At 33.2% G+C, this 26,300-nt stretch overlaps 24 non-coding genes across 24 annotated transcripts; all 24 read left to right on the forward strand.

The window, feature by feature from the left end:
• The first annotated feature begins 289 nt into the window (after positions 1 to 289).
• On the forward strand, positions 290 to 363 carry TRNAI-AAU (transfer RNA isoleucine (anticodon AAU)). The gene has a single exon. It is a non-coding gene; the product is annotated as a tRNA-Ile (tRNA).
• Positions 364 to 1,139: 776 nt separating this feature from the next.
• Positions 1,140 to 1,213, forward strand: TRNAI-AAU (transfer RNA isoleucine (anticodon AAU)). Its single transcript has one exon. It is a non-coding gene; the product is annotated as a tRNA-Ile (tRNA).
• Positions 1,214 to 1,736: 523 nt separating this feature from the next.
• On the forward strand, positions 1,737 to 1,810 carry TRNAI-AAU (transfer RNA isoleucine (anticodon AAU)). The gene has a single exon. It is a non-coding gene; the product is annotated as a tRNA-Ile (tRNA).
• A 1,460-nt stretch (positions 1,811 to 3,270) lies between these two features.
• Positions 3,271 to 3,344, forward strand: TRNAI-AAU (transfer RNA isoleucine (anticodon AAU)). Its single transcript has one exon. It is a non-coding gene; the product is annotated as a tRNA-Ile (tRNA).
• Positions 3,345 to 4,723: 1,379 nt separating this feature from the next.
• Positions 4,724 to 4,797, forward strand: TRNAI-AAU (transfer RNA isoleucine (anticodon AAU)). The gene has a single exon. It is a non-coding gene; the product is annotated as a tRNA-Ile (tRNA).
• Positions 4,798 to 6,502: 1,705 nt separating this feature from the next.
• TRNAI-AAU (transfer RNA isoleucine (anticodon AAU)) lies at positions 6,503 to 6,576 on the forward strand. The gene has a single exon. It is a non-coding gene; the product is annotated as a tRNA-Ile (tRNA).
• A 782-nt stretch (positions 6,577 to 7,358) lies between these two features.
• TRNAI-AAU (transfer RNA isoleucine (anticodon AAU)) lies at positions 7,359 to 7,432 on the forward strand. The gene has a single exon. It is a non-coding gene; the product is annotated as a tRNA-Ile (tRNA).
• Positions 7,433 to 7,955: 523 nt separating this feature from the next.
• Positions 7,956 to 8,029, forward strand: TRNAI-AAU (transfer RNA isoleucine (anticodon AAU)). The gene has a single exon. It is a non-coding gene; the product is annotated as a tRNA-Ile (tRNA).
• Positions 8,030 to 9,408: 1,379 nt separating this feature from the next.
• On the forward strand, positions 9,409 to 9,482 carry TRNAI-AAU (transfer RNA isoleucine (anticodon AAU)). The gene has a single exon. It is a non-coding gene; the product is annotated as a tRNA-Ile (tRNA).
• Positions 9,483 to 10,005: 523 nt separating this feature from the next.
• Positions 10,006 to 10,079, forward strand: TRNAI-AAU (transfer RNA isoleucine (anticodon AAU)). Its single transcript has one exon. It is a non-coding gene; the product is annotated as a tRNA-Ile (tRNA).
• A 776-nt stretch (positions 10,080 to 10,855) lies between these two features.
• Positions 10,856 to 10,929, forward strand: TRNAI-AAU (transfer RNA isoleucine (anticodon AAU)). The gene has a single exon. It is a non-coding gene; the product is annotated as a tRNA-Ile (tRNA).
• A 523-nt stretch (positions 10,930 to 11,452) lies between these two features.
• On the forward strand, positions 11,453 to 11,526 carry TRNAI-AAU (transfer RNA isoleucine (anticodon AAU)). Its single transcript has one exon. It is a non-coding gene; the product is annotated as a tRNA-Ile (tRNA).
• A 517-nt stretch (positions 11,527 to 12,043) lies between these two features.
• TRNAI-AAU (transfer RNA isoleucine (anticodon AAU)) lies at positions 12,044 to 12,117 on the forward strand. Its single transcript has one exon. It is a non-coding gene; the product is annotated as a tRNA-Ile (tRNA).
• Positions 12,118 to 14,943: 2,826 nt separating this feature from the next.
• TRNAI-AAU (transfer RNA isoleucine (anticodon AAU)) lies at positions 14,944 to 15,017 on the forward strand. Its single transcript has one exon. It is a non-coding gene; the product is annotated as a tRNA-Ile (tRNA).
• A 523-nt stretch (positions 15,018 to 15,540) lies between these two features.
• Positions 15,541 to 15,614, forward strand: TRNAI-AAU (transfer RNA isoleucine (anticodon AAU)). The gene has a single exon. It is a non-coding gene; the product is annotated as a tRNA-Ile (tRNA).
• Positions 15,615 to 16,993: 1,379 nt separating this feature from the next.
• On the forward strand, positions 16,994 to 17,067 carry TRNAI-AAU (transfer RNA isoleucine (anticodon AAU)). Its single transcript has one exon. It is a non-coding gene; the product is annotated as a tRNA-Ile (tRNA).
• A 523-nt stretch (positions 17,068 to 17,590) lies between these two features.
• On the forward strand, positions 17,591 to 17,664 carry TRNAI-AAU (transfer RNA isoleucine (anticodon AAU)). Its single transcript has one exon. It is a non-coding gene; the product is annotated as a tRNA-Ile (tRNA).
• A 776-nt stretch (positions 17,665 to 18,440) lies between these two features.
• TRNAI-AAU (transfer RNA isoleucine (anticodon AAU)) lies at positions 18,441 to 18,514 on the forward strand. The gene has a single exon. It is a non-coding gene; the product is annotated as a tRNA-Ile (tRNA).
• A 523-nt stretch (positions 18,515 to 19,037) lies between these two features.
• Positions 19,038 to 19,111, forward strand: TRNAI-AAU (transfer RNA isoleucine (anticodon AAU)). Its single transcript has one exon. It is a non-coding gene; the product is annotated as a tRNA-Ile (tRNA).
• A 1,973-nt stretch (positions 19,112 to 21,084) lies between these two features.
• Positions 21,085 to 21,158, forward strand: TRNAI-AAU (transfer RNA isoleucine (anticodon AAU)). Its single transcript has one exon. It is a non-coding gene; the product is annotated as a tRNA-Ile (tRNA).
• Positions 21,159 to 22,618: 1,460 nt separating this feature from the next.
• TRNAI-AAU (transfer RNA isoleucine (anticodon AAU)) lies at positions 22,619 to 22,692 on the forward strand. The gene has a single exon. It is a non-coding gene; the product is annotated as a tRNA-Ile (tRNA).
• A 782-nt stretch (positions 22,693 to 23,474) lies between these two features.
• TRNAI-AAU (transfer RNA isoleucine (anticodon AAU)) lies at positions 23,475 to 23,548 on the forward strand. Its single transcript has one exon. It is a non-coding gene; the product is annotated as a tRNA-Ile (tRNA).
• A 523-nt stretch (positions 23,549 to 24,071) lies between these two features.
• On the forward strand, positions 24,072 to 24,145 carry TRNAI-AAU (transfer RNA isoleucine (anticodon AAU)). Its single transcript has one exon. It is a non-coding gene; the product is annotated as a tRNA-Ile (tRNA).
• A 1,705-nt stretch (positions 24,146 to 25,850) lies between these two features.
• Positions 25,851 to 25,924, forward strand: TRNAI-AAU (transfer RNA isoleucine (anticodon AAU)). The gene has a single exon. It is a non-coding gene; the product is annotated as a tRNA-Ile (tRNA).
• The last annotated feature ends 376 nt before the right edge of the window (positions 25,925 to 26,300 follow it).

The following is a 26,300-nucleotide window of genomic DNA, read 5'->3' on the forward strand; positions in this document are numbered from 1 at the left end:
TCCTTTGAGCAGGAGCTGATAGAATAAGTAGATGAATTAATTTAATATAGATGATGAACTGTTATTTATTGCTAAACCACATAGAACATACATTAATGGTTCTAAGGTTTAACACTAAGAATGAAAATCTCATTTGTATTGATTTTTTTGTGATATTTGTTTCTTCATGTCGATAATATATAAATATACCTTATGGGTAAACAGCTGAAAATAAGCTTTCAAACTATCTGGGGTTCACTGACATTAGCAGTTCTGCATATGCTTGTCCCCCTAGCACAGCACGAACGGCGGCCTGTTAGCTCAGTTGGTTAGAGCGTGGTGCTAATAACGCCAAGGTCACAGGTTCGATCCCTGTACAGGCCAAGTCTCTGTGTTAAAAAAAAGATGCTTTTTCTTGTGTCTCTTTGTTAACTGTATATCTCTTTGGAGCAAGAGCTGCTAGTAGTTGAATCAATTTGATATAGATGTGGAATTATATATTAATGTTAAAGTGCCTTGAACATCCATTAATGGTTCAAAGTTCTAACACTAAGTAATTAATCTCCCATTTATTACAAGTAATTTAGGAAAGTCTAGTTTTGATTTTTTGATAATGCTTAAAGACACCATGAATGTAAACAGCTGAATATAAGATTTCCATCTATCTCGGGTTAACAATCAGTAGCACTTCATCATCTGTTATTTCTTCAGTAGTATGCTATAAATATAGTAAGCCTATTATCTGATTCTGTTAGAACATGAAGTTAAAAATGCCAAGAACATACTTTCTACCACTCTCCAAGCAAACACTTAACGCTGCTTTAATGTTGAAATAGATGCATTTTCTTCTGTATCTTGTTTAAATCTATATTTCCTTTGAGCAGAAGCTGATAGAATGAGAAGATGAATTAATTTAATATAGATTATGAACTGTTATTTATTGCTAAACCACATGGAAAATACATTAATGGTTCTAAGTTTTAACACTAAGATTGAAAATCTCATTTGTATTGATTTTTTTGTGATATTTGTTTCTTCATGTCGATAATATATAAATATACCTTATGGGTAAACAGCTGAAAATAAGCTTTCTAACTATCTGGGGTTCACTGACATTAGCAATTCTTCATATGCTTGTCCCCCAGCCCAGCACGAGCGGCGGCCTGTTAGCTCAGTTGGTTAGAGCGTGGTGCTAATAACGCCAAGGTCACAGGTTCGATCCCTGTACAGGCCAAGTTTCTGTGTTAAATAAAAGATGCTTTTTCTTCTGTCTCTTTGTTATCTGTATATCTCTTTGGAGCAAGAGCTGCTAGAATCATTAGTTGAATCAATTTGATATAGATGTGGAATTATATATTAATGTTAAAGTGCCTTGAACATCCATTAATGGTTGTAAGTTCTAACACTAAGTAACTAAATCTCTCATTTATTACAAGCATTTCCTTCTGTCTGATGTTTATCTCTATATTTCCTTTGAGCAGGAGCTGATAGAATGAGTAGATGAATTAATTTAATATAGATTATGAACTGTTATTTATTGCTAAACCACATGGAAAATACATTAATGGTTCTAAGTTTTAACACTAAGATTGAAAATCTCATTTGTATTGATTTTTTTGTGATATTTGTTTCTTCATGTCGATAATATATAAATATACCTTATGGGTAAACAGCTGAAAATAAGCTTTCAAACTATCTGGGGTTCACTGACATTAGCAATTCTTCATATGCTTGTCCCCCAGCCCAGCACGAGCGGCGGCCTGTTAGCTCAGTTGGTTAGAGCGTGGTGCTAATAACGCCAAGGTCACAGGTTCGATCCCTGTACAGGCCAAGTTTCTGTGTTAAATAAAAGATGCTTTTTCTTCTGTCTCTTTGTTATCTGTATATCTCTTTGGAGCAAGAGCTGCTAGAATCATTAGTTGAATCAATTTGATATAGATGTGGAATTATATATTAATGTTAAAGTGCCTTGAACACCCATTAATGGTTCAAAGTTCTAACACTAAGTAATTAATCTCCCATTTATTACAAGTAATTTAGGAAAGTCTAGTTTTGATTTTTTGATAATGCTTAAAGACACCATGAATGTAAACAGCTGAATATAAGATTTCCATCTATCTCGGGTTAACAATCAGTAGCACTTCATCATCTGTTATTTCTTCAGTAGTATGCTATAAATATAGTAAGCCTATTATCTGATTCTGTTAGAACATGAAGTTAAAAATGCCAAGAACATACTTTCTACCACTCTCCAAGCAAACACTTAACGCTGCTTTAATGTTGAAATAGATGCATTTTCTTCTGTATCTTGTTTAAATCTATATTTCCTTTGAGCAGAAGCTGATAGAATGAGTAGATGAATTAATTTAATATAGATTATGAACTGTTATTTATTGCTAAACCACATGGAAAATACATTAATGGTTCTAAGTTTTAACACTAAGATTGAAAATCTCATTTGTATTGATTTTTTTGTGATATTTGTTTCTTCATGTCGATAATATATAAATATACCTTATGGGTAAACAGCTGAAAATAAGCTTTCAAACTATCTGGGGTTCACTGACATTAGCAATTCTTCATATGCGCTGCTAGTAGTTGAATCAATTTGATATAGATGTGGAATTATATATTAATGTTAAAGTGCCTTGAACATCCATTAATGGTTCAAAGTTCTAACACTAAGTAATTAATCTCCCATTTATTACAAGTAATTTAGGAAAGTCTAGTTTTGATTTTTTGATAATGCTTAAAGACACCATGAATGTAAACAGCTGAATATAAGATTTCCATCTATCTCGGGTTAACAATCAGTAGCACTTCATCATCTGTTATTTCTTCAGTAGTATGCTATAAATATAGTAAGCCTATTATCTGATTCTGTTAGAACATGAAGTTAAAAATGCCAAGAACATACTTTCTACCACTCTCCAAGCAAACACTTAACGCTGCTTTAATGTTGAAATAGATGCATTTTCTTCTGTATCTTGTTTAAATCTATATTTCCTTTGAGCAGAAGCTGATAGAATGAGTAGATGAATTAATTTAATATAGATTATGAACTGTTATTTATTGCTAAACCACATGGAAAATACATTAATGGTTCTAAGTTTTAACACTAAGATTGAAAATCTCATTTGTATTGATTTTTTTGTGATATTTGTTTCTTCATGTCGATAATATATAAATATACCTTATGGGTAAACAGCTGAAAATAAGCTTTCAAACTATCTGGGGTTCACTGACATTGCAATTCTTCATATGCTTGTCCCCCAGCCCAGCACGAGCGGCGGCCTGTTAGCTCAGTTGGTTAGAGCGTGGTGCTAATAACGCCAAGGTCACAGGTTCGATCCCTGTACAGGCCAAGTTTCTGTGTTAAATAAAAGATGCTTTTTCTTCTGTCTCTTTGTTATCTGTATATCTCTTTGGAGCAAGAGCTGCTAGAATCATTAGTTGAATCAATTTGATATAGATGTGGAATTATATATTAATGTTAAAGTGCCTTGAACACCCATTAATGGTTCAAAGTTCTAACACTAAGTAATTAATCTCCCATTTATTACAAGTAATTTAGGAAAGTCTAGTTTTGATTTTTTGATAATGCTTAAAGACACCATGAATGTAAACAGCTGAATATAAGATTTCCATCTATCTCGGGTTAACAATCAGTAGCACTTCATCATCTGTTATTTCGTCAGTAGTATGCTATAAATATAGTAAGCCTATTATCTGATTCTGTTAGAACATGAAGTTAAAAATGCCAAGAACATACTTTCTACCACTCTCCAAGCAAACACTTAACGCTGCTTTAATGTTGAAATAGATGCATTTTCTTCTGTATCTTGTTTAAATCTATATTTCCTTTGAGCAGAAGCTGATAGAATGAGAAGATGAATTAATTTAATATAGATTATGAACTGTTATTTATTGCTAAACCACATGGAAAATACATTAATGGTTCTAAGTTTTAACACTAAGATTGAAAATCTCATTTGTATTGATTTTTTTGTGATATTTGTTTCTTCATGTCGATAATATATAAATATACCTTATGGGTAAACAGCTGAAAATAAGCTTTCAAACTATCTGGGGTTCACTGACATTAGCAATTCTTCATATGCTTGTCCCCCAGCCCAGCACGAGCGGCGGCCTGTTAGCCCAGTTGGTTAGAGCGTGGTGCTAATAACGCCAAGGTCACAGGTTCGATCCCTGTACAGGCCAAGTTTCTGTGTTAAATAAAAGATGCTTTTTCTTCTGTCTCTTTGTTATCTGTATATCTCTTTGGAGCAAGAGCTGCTAGAATCATTAGTTGAATCAATTTGATATAGATGTGGAATTATATATTAATGTTAAAGTGCCTTGAACATCCATTAATGGTTGTAAGTTCTAACACTAAGTAACTAAATCTCTCATTTATTACAAGCATTTCCTTCTGTCTGATGTTTATCTCTATATTTCCTTTGAGCAGGAGCTGATAGAATGAGTAGATGAATTAATTTAATATAGATGATGAACTGTTATTTATTGCTAAACCACATAGAACATACATTAATGGTTCTAAGTTTTAACACTAAGAATGAAAATCTCATTTGTATTGATTTTTTTGTGATATTTGTTTCTTCATGTCGATAATATATAAATATACCTTATGGGTAAACAGCTGAAAATAAGCTTTCAATCTATCTGGGGTTCACTGACATTAGCAGTTCTGCATATGCTTGTCCCCCAGCACAGCACGAACGGCGGCCTGTTAGCTCAGTTGGTTAGAGCGTGGTGCTAATAACGCCAAGGTCACAGGTTCGATCCCTGTACAGGCCAAGTTTCTGTGTTAAAAAAAAGATGCTTTTTCTTGTGTCTCTTTGTTAACTGTATATCTCTTTGGAGCAAGAGCTGCTAGTAGTTGAATCAATTTGATATAGATGTGGAATTATATATTAATGTTAAAGTGCCTTGAACATCCATTAATGGTTGTAAGTTCTAACACTAAGTAACTAAATCTCTCATTTATTACAAGCATTTTCTTCTGTCTGATGTTTATCTCTATATTTCCTTTGAGCAGGAGCTGATAGAATGAGTAGATGAATTAATTTAATATAGATGATGAACTGTTATTTATTACTAAACCACATGGAAAATACATTAATGGTTCTAAGTTTTAACACTAAGATTGAAAATCTCATTTGTATTGATTTTTTTGTGATATTTGTTTCTTCATGTCGATAATATATAAATATACCTTATGGGTAAACAGCTGAAAATAAGCTTTCAAACTATCTGGGGTTCACTGACATTGGCAATTCTTCATATGCTTGTCCCCCAGCCCAGCACGAGCGGCGGCCTGTTAGCTCAGATGGTTAGAGCGTGGTGCTAATAACGCCAAGATCACAGGTTCGATCCCTGTACAGGCCAAGTTTCTGTGTTAAATAAAAGAAGCTTTTTCTTCTGTCTCTTTGTTATCTGTATATCTCTTTGGAGCAAGAGCTGCTAGAATCATTAGTTGAATCAATTTGATATAGATGTGGAATTATATATTAATGTTAAAGTGCCTTGAACATCCATTAATGGTTGTAAGTTCTAACACTAAGTAACTAAATCTCTCATTTATTACAAGCATTTTCTTCTGTCTGATGTTTATCTCTATATTTCCTTTGAGCAGGAGCTGATAGAATGAGTAGATGAATTAATTTAATATAGATGATGAACTGTTATTTATTGCTAAACCACATAGAACATACATTAATGGTTCTAAGTTTTAACACTAAGAATGAAAATCTCATTTGTATTGATTTTTTTGTGATATTTGTTTCTTCATGTCGATAATATATAAATATACCTTATGGGTAAACAGCTGAAAATAAGCTTTCAAACTATCTGGGGTTGACTGACATTAGCAGTTCTGCATATGCTTGTCCCCCAGCACAGAACGAACGGCAGCCTGTTAGCTCAGTTGGTTATAGCGTGGTGCTAATAACGCCAAGGTCACAGGTTCGATCTCTGTACAGGCCAAGTTTCTGTGTTAAAAAAAAGATGCTTTTTCTTGTGTCTCTTTGTTAACTGTATATCTCTTTGGAGCAAGAGCTGCTAGTAGTTGAATCAATTTGATATAGATGTGGAATTATATATTAATGTTAAAGTGCCTTGAACATCCATTAATGGTTGTAAGTTCTAACACTAAGTAACTAAATCTCTCATTTATTACAAGCATTTTCTTCTGTCTGATGTTTATCTCTATATTTCCTTTGAGCAGGAGCTGATAGAATGAGTAGATGAATTAATTTAATATAGATGATGAACTGTTATTTATTGCTAAACCACATGGAAAATACATTAATGGTTCTAAGTTTTAACACTAAGATTGAAAATCTCATTTGTATTGATTTTTTTGTGATATTTGTTTCTTCATGTCGATAATATATAAATATACCTTATGGGTAAACAGCTGAAAATAAGCTTTCAAACTATCTGGGGTTCACTGACATTCGCAATTCTTCATATGCTTGTCCCCCAGCCCAGCACGAACAGCGGCCTGTTAGCTCAGTTGGTTAGAGCGTGGTGCTAATAACGCCAAGGTCACAGGTTCGATCCCTGTACAGGCCAAGTTTCTGTGTTAAATAAAAGATGCTTTTTCTTCTGTCTCTTTGTTATCTGTATATCTCTTTGGAGCAAGAGCTGCTAGAATCATTAGTTGAATCAATTTGATATAGATGTGGAATTATATATTAATGTTAAAGTGCCTTGAACACCCATTAATGGTTCAAAGTTCTAACACTAAGTAATTAATCTCCCATTTATTACAAGTAATTTAGGAAAGTCTAGTTTTGATTTTTTGATAATGCTTAAAGACACCATGAATGTAAACAGCTGAATATAAGATTTCCATCTATCTCGGGTTAACAATCAGTAGCACTTCATCATCTGTTATTTCTTCAGTAGTATGCTATAAATATAGTAAGCCTATTATCTGATTCTGTTAGAACATGAAGTTAAAAATGCCAAGAACATACTTTCTACCACTCTCCAAGCAAACACTTAACGCTGCTTTAATGTTGAAATAGATGCATTTTCTTCTGTATCTTGTTTAAATCTATATTTCCTTTGAGCAGAAGCTGATAGAATGAGTAGATGAATTAATTTAATATAGATTATGAACTGTTATTTATTGCTAAACCACATGGAAAATACATTAATGGTTCTAAGTTTTAACACTAAGATTGAAAATCTCATTTGTATTGATTTTTTTGTGATATTTGTTTCTTCATGTCGATAATATATAAATATACCTTATGGGTAAACAGCTGAAAATAAGCTTTCAAACTATCTGGGGTTCACTGACATTAGCAATTCTTCATATGCTTGTCCCCCAGCCCAGCACGAGCGGCGGCCTGTTAGCTCAGTTGGTTAGAGCGTGGTGCTAATAACGCCAAGGTCACAGGTTCGATCCCTGTACAGGCCAAGTTTCTGTGTTAAATAAAAGATGCTTTTTCTTCTGTCTCTTTGTTATCTGTATATCTCTTTGGAGCAAGAGCTGCTAGAATCATTAGTTGAATCAATTTGATATAGATGTGGAATTATATATTAATGTTAAAGTGCCTTGAACATCCATTAATGGTTGTAAGTTCTAACACTAAGTAACTAAATCTCTCATTTATTACAAGCATTTTCTTCTGTCTGATGTTTATCTCTATATTTCCTTTGAGCAGGAGCTGATAGAATGAGTAGATGAATTAATTTAATATAGATGATGAACTGTTATTTATTGCTAAACCACATAGAACATACATTAATGGTTCTAAGTTTTAACACTAAGAATGAAAATCTCATTTGTATTGATTTTTTTGTGATATTTGTTTCTTCATGTCGATAATATATAAATATACCTTATGGGTAAACAGCTGAAAATAAGCTTTCAAACTATCTGGGGTTCACTGACATTAGCAATTCTTCATATGCTTGTCCCCCAGCCCAGCACGAACGGCGGCCTGTTAGCTCAGTTGGTTAGAGCGTGGTGCTAATAACGCCAAGGTCACAGGTTCGATCCCTGTACAGGCCAAGTTTCTGTGTTAAAAAAAAGATGCTTTTTCTTGTGTCTCTTTGTTAACTGTATATCTCTTTGGAGCAAGAGCTGCTAGAATCATTAGTTGAATCAATTTGATATAGATGTGGAATTATATATTAATGTTAAAGTGCCTTGAACATCCATTAATGGTTGTAAGTTCTAACACTAAGTAACTAAATCTCTCATTTATTACAAGCATTTTCTTCTGTCTGATGTTTATCTCTATATTTCCTTTGAGCAGGAGCTGATAGAATGAGTAGATGAATTAATTTAATATAGATGATGAACTGTTATTTATTGCTAAACCACATAGAACATACATTAATGGTTCTAAGTTTTAACACTAAGAATGAAAATCTCATTTGTATTGATTTTTTTGTGATATTTGTTTCTTCATGTCGATAATATATAAATATACCTTATGGGTAAACAGCTGAAAATAAGCTTTCAAACTATCTGCGGTTCACTGACATTAGCTATTCTTCATATGCTTGTCCCCCAGCCCAGCACGAACAACGGCCTGTTAGCACAGTTGGTTAGAGCGTGGTGCTAATAACGCCAAGGTCACAGGTTCGATCCCTGTACAGGCCAAGTTTCTGTGTTAAATAAAAGATGCTTTTTCTTCTGTCTCTTTGTTATCTGTATATCTCTTTGGAGCAAGAGCTGCTAGAATCATTAGTTGAATCAATTTGATATAGATGTGGAATTATATATTAATGTTAAAGTGCCTTGAACATCCATTAATGGTTCAAAGTTCTAACACTAAGTAATTAATCTCCCATTTATTACAAGTAATTTAGGAAAGTCTAGTTTTGATTTTTTGATAATGCTTAAAGACACCATGAATGTAAACAGCTGAATATAAGATTTCCATCTATCTCGAGTTAACAATCAGTAGCACTTCATCATCTGTTATTTCTTCAGTAGTATGCTATAAATATAGTAAGCCTATTATCTGATTCTGTTAGAACATGAAGTTAAAAATGCCAAGAACATACTTTCTACCACTCTCCAAGCAAACACTTAACGCTGCTTTAATGTTGAAATAGATGCATTTTCTTCTGTATCTTGTTTAAATCTATATTTCCTTTGAGCAGAAGCTGATAGAATGAGTAGATGAATTAATTTAATATAGATTATGAACTGTTATTTATTGCTAAACCACATGGAAAATACATTAATGGTTCTAAGTTTTAACACTAAGATTGAAAATCTCATTTGTATTGATTTTTTTGTGATATTTGTTTCTTCATGTCGATAATATATAAATATACCTTATGGGTAAACAGCTGAAAATAAGCTTTCAAACTATCTGGGGTTCACTGACATTAGCAATTCTTCATATGCTTGTCCCCCAGCCCAGCACGAGCGGCGGCCTGTTAGCTCAGTTGGTTAGAGCGTGGTGCTAATAACGCCAAGGTCACAGGTTCGATCCCTGTACAGGCCAAGTTTCTGTGTTAAATAAAAGATGCTTTTTCTTCTGTCTCTTTGTTATCTGTATATCTCTTTGGAGCAAGAGCTGCTAGAATCATTAGTTGAATCAATTTGATATAGATGTGGAATTATATATTAATGTTAAAGTGCCTTGAACATCCATTAATGGTTGTAAGTTCTAACACTAAGTAACTAAATCTCTCATTTATTCCAAGCATTTTCTTCTGTCTGATGTTTATCTCTATATTTCCTTTGAGCAGGAGCTGATAGAATAAATAGATGAATTAATTTAATATAGATGATGAACTGTTATTTATTGCTAAACCACATAGAACATACATTAATGGTTCTAAGTTTTAACACTAAGAATGAAAATCTCATTTGTATTGATTTTTTTGTGATATTTGTTTCTTCATGTCGATAATATATAAATATACCTTATGGGTAAACAGCTGAAAATAAGCTTTCAAACTATCTGGGGTTCACTGACATTAGCAGTTCTGCATATGCTTGTCCCCCAGCACAGCACGAACGGCGGCCTGTTAGCTCAGTTGGTTAGAGCGTGGTGCTAATAACGCCAAGGTCACAGGTTCGATCCCTGTACAGGCCAAGTCTCTGTGTTAAAAAAAAGATGCTTTTTCTTGTGTCTCTTTGTTAACTGTATATCTCTTTGGAGCAAGAGCTGCTAGTAGTTGAATCAATTTGATATAGATGTGGAATTATATATTAATGTTAAAGTGCCTTGAACATCCATTAATGGTTCAAAGTTCTAACACTAAGTAATTAATCTCCCATTTATTACAAGTAATTTAGGAAAGTCTAGTTTTGATTTTTTGATAATGCTTAAAGACACCATGAATGTAAACAGCTGAATATAAGATTTCCATCTATCTCGGGTTAACAATCAGTAGCACTTCATCATCTGTTATTTCTTCAGTAGTATGCTATAAATATAGTAAGCCTATTATCTGATTCTGTTAGAACATGAAGTTAAAAATGCCAAGAACATACTTTCTACCACTCTCCAAGCAAACACTTAACGCTGCTTTAATGTTGAAATAGATGCATTTTCTTCTGTATCTTGTTTAAATCTATATTTCCTTTGAGCAGAAGCTGATAGAATGAGTAGATGAATTAATTTAATATAGATTATGAACTGTTATTTATTGCTAAACCACATGGAAAATACAGTAATGGTTCTAAGTTTTAACACTAAGATTGAAAATCTCATTTGTATTGATTTTTTTGTGATATTTGTTTCTTCATGTCGATAATATATAAATATACCTTATGGGTAAACAGCTGAAAATAAGCTTTCAAACTATCTGGGGTTCACTGACATTAGCAATTCTTCATATGCTTGTCCCCCAGCCCAGCACGCGCGGCGGCCTGTTAGCTCAGTTGGTTAGAGCGTGGTGCTAATAACGCCAAGGTCACAGGTTCGATCCCTGTACAGGCCAAGTTTCTGTGTTAAATAAAAGATGCTTTTTCTTCTGTCTCTTTGTTATCTGTATATCTCTTTGGAGCAAGAGCTGCTAGAATCATTAGTTGAATCAATTTGATATAGATGTGGAATTATATATTAATGTTAAAGTGCCTTGAACATCCATTAATGGTTGTAAGTTCTAACACTAAGTAACTAAATCTCTCATTTATTACAAGCATTTTCTTCTGTCTGATGTTTATCTCTATATTTCCTTTGAGCAGGAGCTGATAGAATGAGTAGATGAATTAATTTAATATAGATGATGAACTGTTATTTATTGCTAAACCACATAGAACATACATTAATGGTTCTAAGTTTTAACACTAAGAATGAAAATCTCATTTGTATTGATTTTTTTGTGATATTTGTTTCTTCATGTCGATAATATATAAATATACCTTATGGGTAAACAGCTGAAAATAAGCTTTCAATCTATCTGGGGTTCACTGACATTAGCAGTTCTGCATATGCTTGTCCCCCAGCACAGCACGAACGGCGGCCTGTTAGCTCAGTTGGTTAGAGCGTGGTGCTAATAACGCCAAGGTCACAGGTTCGATCCCTGTACAGGCCAAGTTTCTGTGTTATAAAAAAGATGCTTTTTCTTGTGTCTCTTTGTTAACTGTATATCTCTTTGGAGCAAGAGCTGCTAGTAGTTGAATCAATTTGATATAGATGTGGAATTATATATTAATGTTAAAGTGCCTTGAACATCCATTAATGGTTGTAAGTTCTAACACTAAGTAACTAAATCTCTCATTTATTACAAGCATTTTCTTCTGTCTGATGTTTATCTCTATATTTCCTTTGAGCAGGAGCTGATAGAATGAGTAGATGAATTAATTTAATATAGATGATGAACTGTTATTTATTGCTAAACCACATGGAAAATACATTAATGGTTCTAAGTTTTAACACTAAGATTGAAAATCTCATTTGTATTGATTTTTTTGTGATATTTGTTTCTTCATGTCGATAATATATAAATATACCTTATGGGTAAACAGCTGAAAATAAGCTTTCAAACTATCTGGGGTTCACTGACATTAGCAATTCTTCATATGCTTGTCCCCCAGCCCAGCACGAACGGCGGCCTGTTAGCTCAGTTGGTTAGAGCGTGGTGCTAATAACGCCAAGGTCACAGGTTCGATCCCTGTACAGGCCAAGTTTCTGTGTTCAATAAAAGATGCTTTTTCTTGTGTCTCTTTGTTATCTGTATATCTCTTTGGAGCAAGAGCTGCTAGAATGATTAGTTGAATCAATGTGATATAGATGTGGAATTATATATTAATGTTAAAGTGCCTTGAACATCCATTAATGGTTCAAAGTTCTAACACTAAGTAATTAATCTCCCATTTATTACAAGTAATTTAGGAAAGTCTAGTTTTGATTTTTTGATAATGCTTAAAGACACCATGAATGTAAACAGCTGAATATAAGATTTCCATCTATCTCTGGTTAACAATCAGTAGCACTTCATCATCTGTTATTTCTTCACTAGTATGCTATAAAAATAGTAAGCCTATTATCTGATTCTGTTAGAACATGAAGTTAAAAATGCCAAGAACATACTTTCTACCACTCTCCAAGCAAACACTTAACGCTGCTTTAATGTTGAAATAAATGCATTTTCTTCTGTATCTTGTTTAAATCTATATTTCCTTTGAGCAGAAGCTGATAGAATGAGTAGATGAATTAATTTAATATAGATGATGAACTGTTATTTATTACTAAACCACATGGAAAATACATTAATGGTTCTAAGTTTTAACACTAAGATTGAAAATCTCATTTGTATTGATTTTTTTGTGATATTTGTTTCTTCATGTCGATAATATATAAATATACCTTATGGGTAAACAGCTGAAAATAAGCTTTCAAACTATCTGGGGTTCACTGACATTGGCAATTCTTCATATGCTTGTCCCCCAGCCCAGCACGAGCGGCGGCCTGTTAGCTCAGATGGTTAGAGCGTGGTGCTAATAACGCCAAGGTCACAGGTTCGATCCCTGTACAGGCCAAGTTTCTGTGTTAAATAAAAGAAGCTTTTTCTTCTGTCTCTTTGTTATCTGTATATCTCTTTGGAGCAAGAGCTGCTAGAATCATTAGTTGAATCAATTTGATATAGATGTGGAATTATATATTAATGTTAAAGTGCCTTGAACATCCATTAATGGTTGTAAGTTCTAACACTAAGTAACTAAATCTCTCATTTATTACAAGCATTTTCTTCTGTCTGATGTTTATCTCTATATTTCCTTTGAGCAGGAGCTGATAGAATGAGTAGATGAATTAATTTAATATAGATGATGAACTGTTATTTATTGCTAAACCACATAGAACATACATTAATGGTTCTAAGTTTTAACACTAAGAATGAAAATCTCATTTGTATTGATTTTTTTGTGATATTTGTTTCTTCATGTCGATAATATATAAATATACTTTATGGGTAAACAGCTGAAAATAAGCTTTCAAACTATCTGGGGTTCACTGACATTAGCAGTTCTGCATATGCTTGTCCCCCAGCACAGAACGAACGGCAGCCTGTTAGCTCAGTTGGTTAGAGCGTGGTGCTAATAACGCCAAGGTCACAGGTTCGATCCCTGTACAGGCCAAGTTTCTGTGTTAAAAAAAAGATGCTTTTTCTTGTGTCTCTTTGTTAACTGTATATCTCTTTGGAGCAAGAGCTGCTAGTAGTTGAAGCAATTTGATATAGATGTGGAATTATATATTAATGTTAAAGTGCCTTGAACATCCATTAATGGTTGTAAGTTCTAACACTAAGTAACTAAATCTCTCATTTATTACAAGCATTTTCTTCTGTCTGATGTTTATCTCTATATTTCCTTTGAGCAGGAGCTGATAGAATGAGTAGATGAATTAATTTAATATAGATGATGAACTGTTATTTATTGCTAAACCACATGGAAAATACATTAATGGTTCTAAGTTTTAACACTAAGATTGAAAATCTCATTTGTATTGATTTTTTTGTGATATTTGTTTCTTCATGTCGATAATATATAAATATACCTTATGGGTAAACAGCTGAAAATAAGCTTTCAAACTATCTGGGGTTCACTGACATTCGCAATTCTTCATATGCTTGTCCCCCAGCCCAGCACAAACAGCGGCCTGTTAGCTCAGTTGGTTAGAGTGTGGTGCTAATAACGCCAAGGTCACAGGTTCGATCCCTGTACAGGCCAAGTTTCTGTGTTCAATAAAAGATGCTTTTTCTTCTGTCTCTTTGTTATCTGTATATCTCTTTGGAGCAAGAGCTGCTAGAATCATTAGTTGAATCAATTTGATATAGATGTGGAATTATATATTAATGTTAAAGTGCCTTGAACACCCATTAATGGTTCAAAGTTCTAACACTAAGTAATTAATCTCCCATTTATTACAAGTAATTTAGGAAAGTCTAGTTTTGATTTTTTGATAATGCTTAAAGACACCATGAATGTAAACAGCTGAATATAAGATTTCCATCTATCTCGGGTTAACAATCAGTAGCACTTCATCATCTGTTATTTCTTAAGTAGTATGCTATAAATATAGTAAGCCTATTATCTGATTCTGTTAGAACATGAAGTTAAAAATGCCAAGAACATACTTTCTACCACTCTCCAAGCAAACACTTAACGCTGCTTTAATGTTGAAATAGATGCATTTTCTTCTGTATCTTGTTTAAATCTATATTTCCTTTGAGCAGAAGCTGATAGAATGAGTAGATGAATTAATTTAATATAGATTATGAACTGTTATTTATTGCTAAACCACATGGAAAATACATTAATGGTTCTAAGTTTTAACACTAAGATTGAAAATCTCATTTGTATTGATTTTTTTGTGATATTTGTTTCTTCATGTCGATAATATATAAATATACCTTATGGGTAAACAGCTGAAAATAAGCTTTCAAACTATCTGGGGTTCACTGACATTAGCAATTCTTCATATGCTTGTCCCCCAGCCCAGCACGAGCGGCGGCCTGTTAGCTCAGTTGGTTAGAGCGTGGTGCTAATAACGCCAAGGTCACAGGTTCGATCCCTGTACAGGCCAAGTTTCTGTGTTAAATAAAAGATGCTTTTTCTTCTGTCTCTTTGTTATCTGTATATCTCTTTGGAGCAAGAGCTGCTAGAATCATTAGTTGAATCAATTTGATATAGATGTGGAATTATATATTAATGTTAAAGTGCCTTGAACATCCATTAATGGTTGTAAGTTCTAACACTAAGTAACTAAATCTCTCATTTATTACAAGCATTTTCTTCTGTCTGATGTTTATCTCTATATTTCCTTTGAGCAGGAGCTGATAGAATGAGTAGATGAATTAATTTAATATAGATGATGAACTGTTATTTATTGCTAAACCACATAGAACATACATTAATGGTTCTAAGTTTTAACACTAAGAATGAAAATCTCATTTGTATTGATTTTTTTGTGATATTTGTTTCTTCATGTCGATAATATATAAATATACCTTATGGGTAAACAGCTGAAAATAAGCTTTCAAACTATCTGGGGTTCACTGACATTAGCAATTCTTCATATGCTTGTCCCCCAGCCCAGCACGAACGGCGGCCTGTTAGCTCAGTTGGTTAGAGCGTGGTGCTAATAACGCCAAGGTCACAGGTTCGATCCCTGTACAGGCCAAGTTTCTGTGTTAAAAAAAATATGCTTTTTCTTGTGTCTCTTTGTTAACTGTATATCTCTTTGGAGCAAGAGCTGCTAGAATCATTAGTTGAATCAATTTGATATAGATGTGGAATTATATATTAATGTTAAAGTGCCTTGAACATCCATTAATGGTTGTAAGTTCTAACACTAAGTAACTAAATCTCTCATTTATTACAAGCATTTTCTTCTGTCTGATGTTTATCTCTATATTTCCTTTGAGCAGGAGCTGATAGAATGAGTAGATGAATTAATTTAATATAGATGATGAACTGTTATTTATTGTTAAACCACATAGAACATACATTAATGGTTCTAAGTTTTAACACTAAGAATGAAAATCTCATTTGTATTGATTTTTTTGTGATATTTGTTTCTTCATGTCGATAATATATAAATATACCTTATGGGTAAACAGCTGAAAATAAGCTTTCAAACTATCTGCGGTTCACTGACATTAGCAATTCTTCATATGCTTGTCCCCCAGCCCAGCACGAACAACGGCCTGTTAGCACAGTTGGTTAGAGCGTGGTGCTAATAACGCCAAGGTCACAGGTTCGATCCCTGTACAGGCCAAGTTTCTGTGTTAAATAAAAGATGCTTTTTCTTCTGTCTCTTTGTTATCTGTATATCTCTTTGGAGCAAGAGCTGCTAGAATCATTAGTTGAATCAATTTGATATAGATGTGGAATTATATATTAATGTTAAAGTGCCTTGAACATCCATTAATGGTTCAAAGTTCTAACACTAAGTAATTAATCTCCCATTTATTACAAGTAATTTAGGAAAGTCTAGTTTTGATTTTTTGATAATGCTTAAAGACACCATGAATGTAAACAGCTGAATATAAGATTTCCATCTATCTCGAGTTAACAATCAGTAGCACTTCATCATCTGTTATTTCTTCAGTAGTATGCTATAAATATAGTAAGCCTATTATCTGATTCTGTTAGAACATGAAGTTAAAAATGCCAAGAACATACTTTCTACCACTCTCCAAGCAAACACTTAACGCTGCTTTAATGTTGAAATAGATGCATTTTCTTCTGTATCTTGTTTAAATCTATATTTCCTTTGAGCAGAAGCTGATAGAATGAGTAGATGAATTAATTTAATATAGATTATGAACTGTTATTTATTGCTAAACCACATGGAAAATACATTAATGGTTCTAAGTTTTAACACTAAGATTGAAAATCTCATTTGTATTGATTTTTTTGTGATATTTGTTTCTTCATGTCGATAATATATAAATATACCTTATGGGTAAACAGCTGAAAATAAGCTTTCAAACTATCTGGGGTTCACTGACATTAGCAATTCTTCATATGCTTGTCCCCCAGCCCAGCACGAGCGGCGGCCTGTTAGCTCAGTTGGTTAGAGCGTGGTGCTAATAACGCCAAGGTCACAGGTTCGATCCCTGTACAGGCCAAGTTTCTGTGTTAAATAAAAGATGCTTTTTCTTCTGTCTCTTTATTATCTGTATATCTCTTTGGAGCAAGAGCTGCTAGAATCATTAGTTGAATCAATTTGATATAGATGTGGAATTATATATTAATGTTAAAGTGCCTTGAACATCCATTAATGGTTGTAAGTTCTAACACTAAGTAACTAAATCTCTCATTTATTCCAAGCATTTTCTTCTGTCTGATGTTTATCTCTATATTTCCTTTGAGCAGGAGCTGATAGAATAAGTAGATGAATTAATTTAATATAGATGATGAACTGTTATTTATTGCTAAACCACATAGAACATACATTAATGGTTCTAAGTTTTAACACTAAGAATGAAAATCTCATTTGTATTGATTTTTTTGTGATATTTGTTTCTTCATGTCGATAATATATAAATATACCTTATGGGTAAACAGCTGAAAATAAGCTTTCAAACTATCTGGGGTTCACTGACATTAGCAGTTCTGCATATGCTTGTCCCCCAGCACAGCACGAACGGCGGCCTGTTAGCTCAGTTGGTTAGAGCGTGGTGCTAATAACGCCAAGGTCACAGGTTCGATCCCTGTACAGGCCAAGTCTCTGTGTTAAAAAAAAGGTGCTTTTTCTTGTGTCTCTTTGTTAACTGTATATCTCTTTGGAGCAAGAGCTGCTAGTAGTTGAATCAATTTGATATAGATGTGGAATTATATATTAATGTTAAAGTGCCTTGAACATCCATTAATGGTTCAAAGTTCTAACACTAAGTAATTAATCTCCCATTTATTACAAGTAATTTAGGAAAGTCTAGTTTTGATTTTTTGATAATGCTTAAAGACACCATGAATGTAAACAGCTGAATATAAGATTTCCATCTATCTCGGGTTAACAATCAGTAGCACTTCATCATCTGTTATTTCTTCAGTAGTATGCTATAAATATAGTAAGCCTATTATCTGATTCTGTTAGAACATGAAGTTAAAAATGCCAAGAACATACTTTCTACCACTCTCCAAGCAAACACTTAACGCTGCTTTAATGTTGAAATAGATGCATTTTCTTCTGTATTTTGTTTAAATCTATATTTCCTTTGAGCAGAAGCTGATAGAATGAGAAGATGAATTAATTTAATATAGATTATGAACTGTTATTTATTGCTAAACCACATGGAAAATACATTAATGGTTCTAAGTTTTAACACTAAGATTGAAAATCTCATTTGTATTGATTTTTTTGTGATATTTGTTTCTTCATGTCGATAATATATAAATATACCTTATGGGTAAACAGCTGAAAATAAGCTTTCAAACTATCTGGGGTTCACTGACATTAGCAATTCTTCATATGCTTGTCCCCCAGCCCAGCACGAGCGGCGGCCTGTTAGCTCAGTTGGTTAGAGCGTGGTGCTAATAACGCCAAGGTCACAGGTTCGATCCCTGTACAGGCCAAGTTTCTGTGTTAAATAAAAGATGCTTTTTCTTCTGTCTCTTTGTTATCTGTATATCTCTTTGGAGCAAGAGCTGCTAGAATCATTAGTTGAATCAATTTGATATAGATGTGGAATTATATATTAATGTTAAAGTGCCTTGAACATCCATTAATGGTTGTAAGTTCTAACACTAAGTAACTAAATCTCTCATTTATTACAAGCATTTTCTTCTGTCTGATGTTTATCTCTATATTTCCTTTGAGCAGGAGCTGATAGAATGAGTAGATGAATTAATTTAATATAGATGATGAACTGTTATTTATTGCTAAACCACATAGAACATACATTAATGGTTCTAAGTTTTAACACTAAGAATGAAAATCTCATTTGTATTGATTTTTTTGTGATATTTGTTTCTTCATGTCGATAATATATAAATATACCTTATGGGTAAACAGCTGAAAATAAGCTTTCAAACTATCTGGGGTTCACTGACATTACCACTTCTTCATATGCTTGTCCCCCAGCCCAGCATGAACAGCGGCCTGTTAGCTCAGTTGGTTAGAGCGTGGTGCTAATAACGCCAAGGTCACAGGTTCGATCCCTGTACAGGCCAAGTTTCTGTGTTAAATAAAAGATGCTTTTTCTTCTGTCTCTTTGTTATCTGTATATCTCTTTGGAGCAAGAGCTGCTAGAATCATTAGTTGAATCAATTTGATATAGATGTGGAATTATATATTAATGTTAAAGTGCCTTGAACATCCATTAATGGTTGTAAGTTCTAACACTAAGTAACTAAATCTCTCATTTATTACAAGCATTTTCTTCTGTCTGATGTTTATCTCTATATTTCCTTTGAGCAGAAGCTGATAGAATGAGTAGATGAATTAATTTAATATAGATGATAAACTGTTATTTATTGCTAAACCACATAGAAAATACATTAATGGTTCTAAGTTTTAACACTAAGAATGAAAATCTCATTTGTATTGATTTTTTTGTGATATTTGTTTCTTCATGTCGATAATATATAAATATACCTTATGGGTAAACAGCTGAAAATAAGCTTTCAAACTATCTGGGGTTCACTGACATTGGCAATTCTTCATATGCTTGTCCCCCAGCCCAGCACGAACGGCGGCCTGTTAGCTCAGTTGGTTAGAGCGTGGTGCTAATAATGCCAAGGTCACAGGTTCGATCCCTGTACAGGCCAAGTTTCTGTGTTAAAAAAAAGATGCTTTTTCTTGTGTCTCTTTGTTAACTGTATATCTCTTTGGAGCAAGAGCTGCTAGAATCATTAGTTGAATCAATTTGATATAGATGTGGAATTATATATTAATGTTAAAGTGCCTTGAACATCCATTAATGGTTGTAAGTTCTAACACTAAGTAACTAAATCTCTCATTTATTACAAGCATTTTCTTCTGTCTGATGTTTATCTCTATATTTCCTTTGAGCAGGAGCTGATAGAATGAGTAGATGAATTAATTTAATATAGATGATGAACTGTTATTTATTGCTAAACCACATAGAACATACATTAATGGTTCTAAGTTTTAACACTAAGAATGAAAATCTCATTTGTATTGATTTTTTTGTGATATTTGTTTCTTCATGTCGATAATATATAAATATACCTTATGGGTAAACAGCTGAAAATAAGCTTTCAAACTATCTGGGGTTCACTGACATTAGCAATTCTTCATATGCTTGTCCCCCATGACTGTGCACACAGTGGCCTGTTAGCTCAGTTGGTTAGAGCGTGGTGCTAATAATGCCAAGGTCACAGGTTCGATCCCTGTACATGCCAGGTGTCTGAGTTAAAAGAAAGCTTTTTCTTATCTCTCATTGTTAACTGTATACCTCTTTGGAGCAAGAGCTGCTAGAAAGATTCGATTAATACATTTTATATAGATGTGGAATTACATATTAATGTTAAAGTGCCTTGAACATCCATTAATGGTTCAAAGTTCTAACACTAAGTAATTAATCTCCCATTTATTACAAGTAATTTAGGAAAGTCTAGTTTTGATTTTTTGATAATGCTTAAAGACACCATGAATGTAAACAGCTGAATATAAGATTTCCATCTATCTCGGGTTAACAATCAGTAGCACTTCATCATCTGTTATTTCTTCAGTAGTATGCTATAAATATAGTAAGCCTATTATCTGATTCTGTTAGAACATGAAGTTAAAAATGCCAAGAACATACTTTCTACCACTCTCCAAGAAAACACTTAACGCTGCTTTAATGTTGAAATAGATGCATTTTCTTCTGTATCTTGTTTAAATCTATATTTCCTTTGAGCAGAAGCTGATAGAATGAGTAGATGAATTAATTTAATATAGATGATGAACTGTTATTTATTGCTAAACCACATGGAAAATACATTAATGGTTCTAAGTTTTAACACTAAGATTGAAAATCTCATTTGTATTGATTTTTTTGTGATATTTGTTTCTTCATGTCGATAATATATAAATATACCTTATGGGTAAACAGCTGAAAATAAGCTTTCAAACTATCTGGGGTTCACTGACATTAGCAATTCTTCATATGCTTGTCCCCCAGCCCAGCACGAGCGGCGGCCTGTTAGCTCAGTTGGTTAGAGCGTGGTGCTAATAACGCCAAGGTCACAGGTTCGATCCCTGTACAGGCCAAGTTTCTGTGTTAAATAAAAGATGCTTTTTCTTCTGTCTCTTTGTTATCTGTATATCTCTTTGGAGCAAGAGCTGCTAGAATCATTAGTTGAATCAATTTGATATAGATGTGGAATTATATATTAATGTTAAAGTGCCTTGAACACCCATTAATGGTTCAAAGTTCTAACACTAAGTAATTAATCTCCCATTTATTACAAGTAATTTAGGAAAGTCTAGTTTTGATTTTTTGATAATGCTTAAAGACACCATGAATGTAAACAGCTGAATATAAGATTTCCATCTATCTCGGGTTAACAATCAGTAGCACTTCATCATCTGTTATTTCTTCAGTAGTATGCTATAAATATAGTAAGCCTATTATCTGATTCTGTTAGAACATGAAGTTAAAAATGCCAAGAACATACTTTCTACCACTCTCCAAGCAAACACTTAACGCTGCTTTAATGTTGAAATAGATGCATTTTCTTCTGTATCTTGTTTAAATCTATATTTCCTTTGAGCAGAAGCTGATAGAATGAGTAGATGAATTAATTTAATATAGATTATGAACTGTTATTTATTGCTAAACCACATGGAAAATACATTAATGGTTCTAAGTTTTAACACTAAGATTGAAAATCTCATTTGTATTGATTTTTTTGTGATATTTGTTTCTTCATGTCGATAATATATAAATATACCTTATGGGTAAACAGCTGAAAATAAGCTTTCAAACTATCTGGGGTTCACTGACATTAGCAATTCTTCATATGCGCTGCTAGTAGTTGAATCAATTTGATATAGATGTGGAATTATATATTAATGTTAAAGTGCCTTGAACATCCATTAATGGTTCAAAGTTCTAACACTAAGTAATTAATCTCCCATTTATTACAAGTAATTTAGGAAAGTCTAGTTTTGATTTTTTGATAATGCTTAAAGACACCATGAATGTAAACAGCTGAATATAAGATTTCCATCTATCTCGGGTTAACAATCAGTAGCACTTCATCATCTGTTATTTCTTCAGTAGTATGCTATAAATATAGTAAGCCTATTATCTGATTCTGTTAGAACATGAAGTTAAAAATGCCAAGAACATACTTTCTACCACTCTCCAAGCAAACACTTAACGCTGCTTTAATGTTGAAATAGATGCATTTTCTTCTGTATCTTGTTTAAATCTATATTTCCTTTGAGCAGAAGCTGATAGAATGAGTAGATGAATTAATTTAATATAGATTATGAACTGTTATTTATTGCTAAACCACATGGAAAATACATTAATGGTTCTAAGTTTTAACACTAAGATTGAAAATCTCATTTGTATTGATTTTTTTGTGATATTTGTTTCTTCATGTCGATAATATATAAATATACCTTATGGGTAAACAGCTGAAAATAAGCTTTCAAACTATCTGGGGTTCACTGACATTGCAATTCTTCATATGCTTGTCCCCCAGCCCAGCACGAGCGGCGGCCTGTTAGCTCAGTTGGTTAGAGCGTGGTGCTAATAACGCCAAGGTCACAGGTTCGATCCCTGTACAGGCCAAGTTTCTGTGTTAAATAAAAGATGCTTTTTCTTCTGTCTCTTTGTTATCTGTATATCTCTTTGGAGCAAGAGCTGCTAGAATCATTAGTTGAATCAATTTGATATAGATGTGGAATTATATATTAATGTTAAAGTGCCTTGAACACCCATTAATGGTTCAAAGTTCTAACACTAAGTAATTAATCTCCCATTTATTACAAGTAATTTAGGAAAGTCTAGTTTTGATTTTTTGATAATGCTTAAAGACACCATGAATGTAAACAGCTGAATATAAGATTTCCATCTATCTCGGGTTAACAATCAGTAGCACTTCATCATCTGTTATTTCGTCAGTAGTATGCTATAAATATAGTAAGCCTATTATCTGATTCTGTTAGAACATGAAGTTAAAAATGCCAAGAACATACTTTCTACCACTCTCCAAGCAAACACTTAACGCTGCTTTAATGTTGAAATAGATGCATTTTCTTCTGTATCTTGTTTAAATCTATATTTCCTTTGAGCAGAAGCTGATAGAATGAGAAGATGAATTAATTTAATATAGATTATGAACTGTTATTTATTGCTAAACCACATGGAAAATACATTAATGGTTCTAAGTTTTAACACTAAGATTGAAAATCTCATTTGTATTGATTTTTTTGTGATATTTGTTTCTTCATGTCGATAATATATAAATATACCTTATGGGTAAACAGCTGAAAATAAGCTTTCAAACTATCTGGGGTTCACTGACATTAGCAATTCTTCATATGCTTGTCCCCCAGCCCAGCACGAGCGGCGGCCTGTTAGCTCAGTTGGTTAGAGCGTGGTGCTAATAACGCCAAGGTCACAGGTTCGATCCCTGTACAGGCCAAGTTTCTGTGTTAAATAAAAGATGCTTTTTCTTCTGTCTCTTTGTTATCTGTATATCTCTTTGGAGCAAGAGCTGCTAGAATCATTAGTTGAATCAATTTGATATAGATGTGGAATTATATATTAATGTTAAAGTGCCTTGAACATCCATTAATGGTTGTAAGTTCTAACACTAAGTAACTAAATCTCTCATTTATTACAAGCATTTCCTTCTGTCTGATGTTTATCTCTATATTTCCTTTGAGCAGGAGCTGATAGAATGAGTAGATGAATTAATTTAATATAGATGATGAACTGTTATTTATTGCTAAACCACATAGAACATACATTAATGGTTCTAAGTTTTAACACTAAGAATGAAAATCTCATTTGTATTGATTTTTTTGTGATATTTGTTTCTTCATGTCGATAATATATAAATATACCTTATGGGTAAACAGCTGAAAATAAGCTTTCAATCTATCTGGGGTTCACTGACATTAGCAGTTCTGCATATGCTTGTCCCCCAGCACAGCACGAACGGCGGCCTGTTAGCTCAGTTGGTTAGAGCGTGGTGCTAATAACGCCAAGGTCACAGGTTCGATCCCTGTACAGGCCAAGTTTCTGTGTTAAAAAAAAGATGCTTTTTCTTGTGTCTCTTTGTTAACTGTATATCTCTTTGGAGCAAGAGCTGCTAGTAGTTGAATCAATTTGATATAGATGTGGAATTATATATTAATGTTAAAGTGCCTTGAACATCCATTAATGGTTGTAAGTTCTAACACTAAGTAACTAAATCTCTCATTTATTACAAGCATTTTCTTCTGTCTGATGTTTATCTCTATATTTCCTTTGAGCAGGAGCTGATAGAATGAGTAGATGAATTAATTTAATATAGATGATGAACTGTTATTTATTACTAAACCACATGGAAAATACATTAATGGTTCTAAGTTTTAACACTAAGATTGAAAATCTCATTTGTATTGATTTTTTTGTGATATTTGTTTCTTCATGTCGATAATATATAAATATACCTTATGGGTAAACAGCTGAAAATAAGCTTTCAAACTATCTGGGGTTCACTGACATTGGCAATTCTTCATATGCTTGTCCCCCAGCCCAGCACGAGCGGCGGCCTGTTAGCTCAGATGGTTAGAGCGTGGTGCTAATAACGCCAAGATCACAGGTTCGATCCCTGTACAGGCCAAGTTTCTGTGTTAAATAAAAGAAGCTTTTTCTTCTGTCTCTTTGTTATCTGTATATCTCTTTGGAGCAAGAGCTGCTAGAATCATTAGTTGAATCAATTTGATATAGATGTGGAATTATATATTAATGTTAAAGTGCCTTGAACATCCATTAATGGTTGTAAGTTCTAACACTAAGTAACTAAATCTCTCATTTATTACAAGCATTTTCTTCTGTCTGATGTTTATCTCTATATTTCCTTTGAGCAGGAGCTGATAGAATGAGTAGATGAATTAATTTAATATAGATGATGAACTGTTATTTATTGCTAAACCACATAGAACATACATTAATGGTTCTAAGTTTTAACACTAAGAATGAAAATCTCATTTGTATTGATTTTTTTGTGATATTTGTTTCTTCATGTCGATAATATATAAATATACCTTATGGGTAAACAGCTGAAAATAAGCTTTCAAACTATCTGGGGTTGACTGACATTAGCAGTTCTGCATATGCTTGTCCCCCAGCACAGAACGAACGGCAGCCTGTTAGCTCAGTTGGTTATAGCGTGGTGCTAATAACGCCAAGGTCACAGGTTCGATCTCTGTACAGGCCAAGTTTCTGTGTTAAAAAAAAGATGCTTTTTCTTGTGTCTCTTTGTTAACTGTATATCTCTTTGGAGCAAGAGCTGCTAGTAGTTGAATCAATTTGATATAGATGTGGAATTATATATTAATGTTAAAGTGCCTTGAACATCCATTAATGGTTGTAAGTTCTAACACTAAGTAACTAAATCTCTCATTTATTACAAGCATTTTCTTCTGTCTGATGTTTATCTCTATATTTCCTTTGAGCAGGAGCTGATAGAATGAGTAGATGAATTAATTTAATATAGATGATGAACTGTTATTTATTGCTAAACCACATGGAAAATACATTAATGGTTCTAAGTTTTAACACTAAGATTGAAAATCTCATTTGTATTGATTTTTTTGTGATATTTGTTTCTTCATGTCGATAATATATAAATATACCTTATGGGTAAACAGCTGAAAATAAGCTTTCAAACTATCTGGGGTTCACTGACATTCGCAATTCTTCATATGCTTGTCCCCCAGCCCAGCACGAACAGCGGCCTGTTAGCTCAGTTGGTTAGAGCGTGGTGCTAATAACGCCAAGGTCACAGGTTCGATCCCTGTACAGGCCAAGTTTCTGTGTTAAATAAAAGATGCTTTTTCTTCTGTCTCTTTGTTATCTGTATATCTCTTTGGAGCAAGAGCTGCTAGAATCATTAGTTGAATCAATTTGATATAGATGTGGAATTATATATTAATGTTAAAGTGCCTTGAACACCCATTAATGGTTCAAAGTTCTAACACTAAGTAATTAATCTCCCATTTATTACAAGTAATTTAGGAAAGTCTAGTTTTGATTTTTTGATAATGCTTAAAGACACCATGAATGTAAACAGCTGAATATAAGATTTCCATCTATCTCGGGTTAACAATCAGTAGCACTTCATCATCTGTTATTTCGTCAGTAGTATGCTATAAATATAGTAAGCCTATTATCTGATTCTGTTA

The sequence above is a fragment of the Triturus cristatus genome, chromosome 5_1, assembly GCF_964204655.1.
Source record: "Triturus cristatus chromosome 5_1, aTriCri1.1, whole genome shotgun sequence".
Taxonomy (NCBI): Eukaryota; Metazoa; Chordata; class Amphibia; order Caudata; family Salamandridae; genus Triturus; species Triturus cristatus.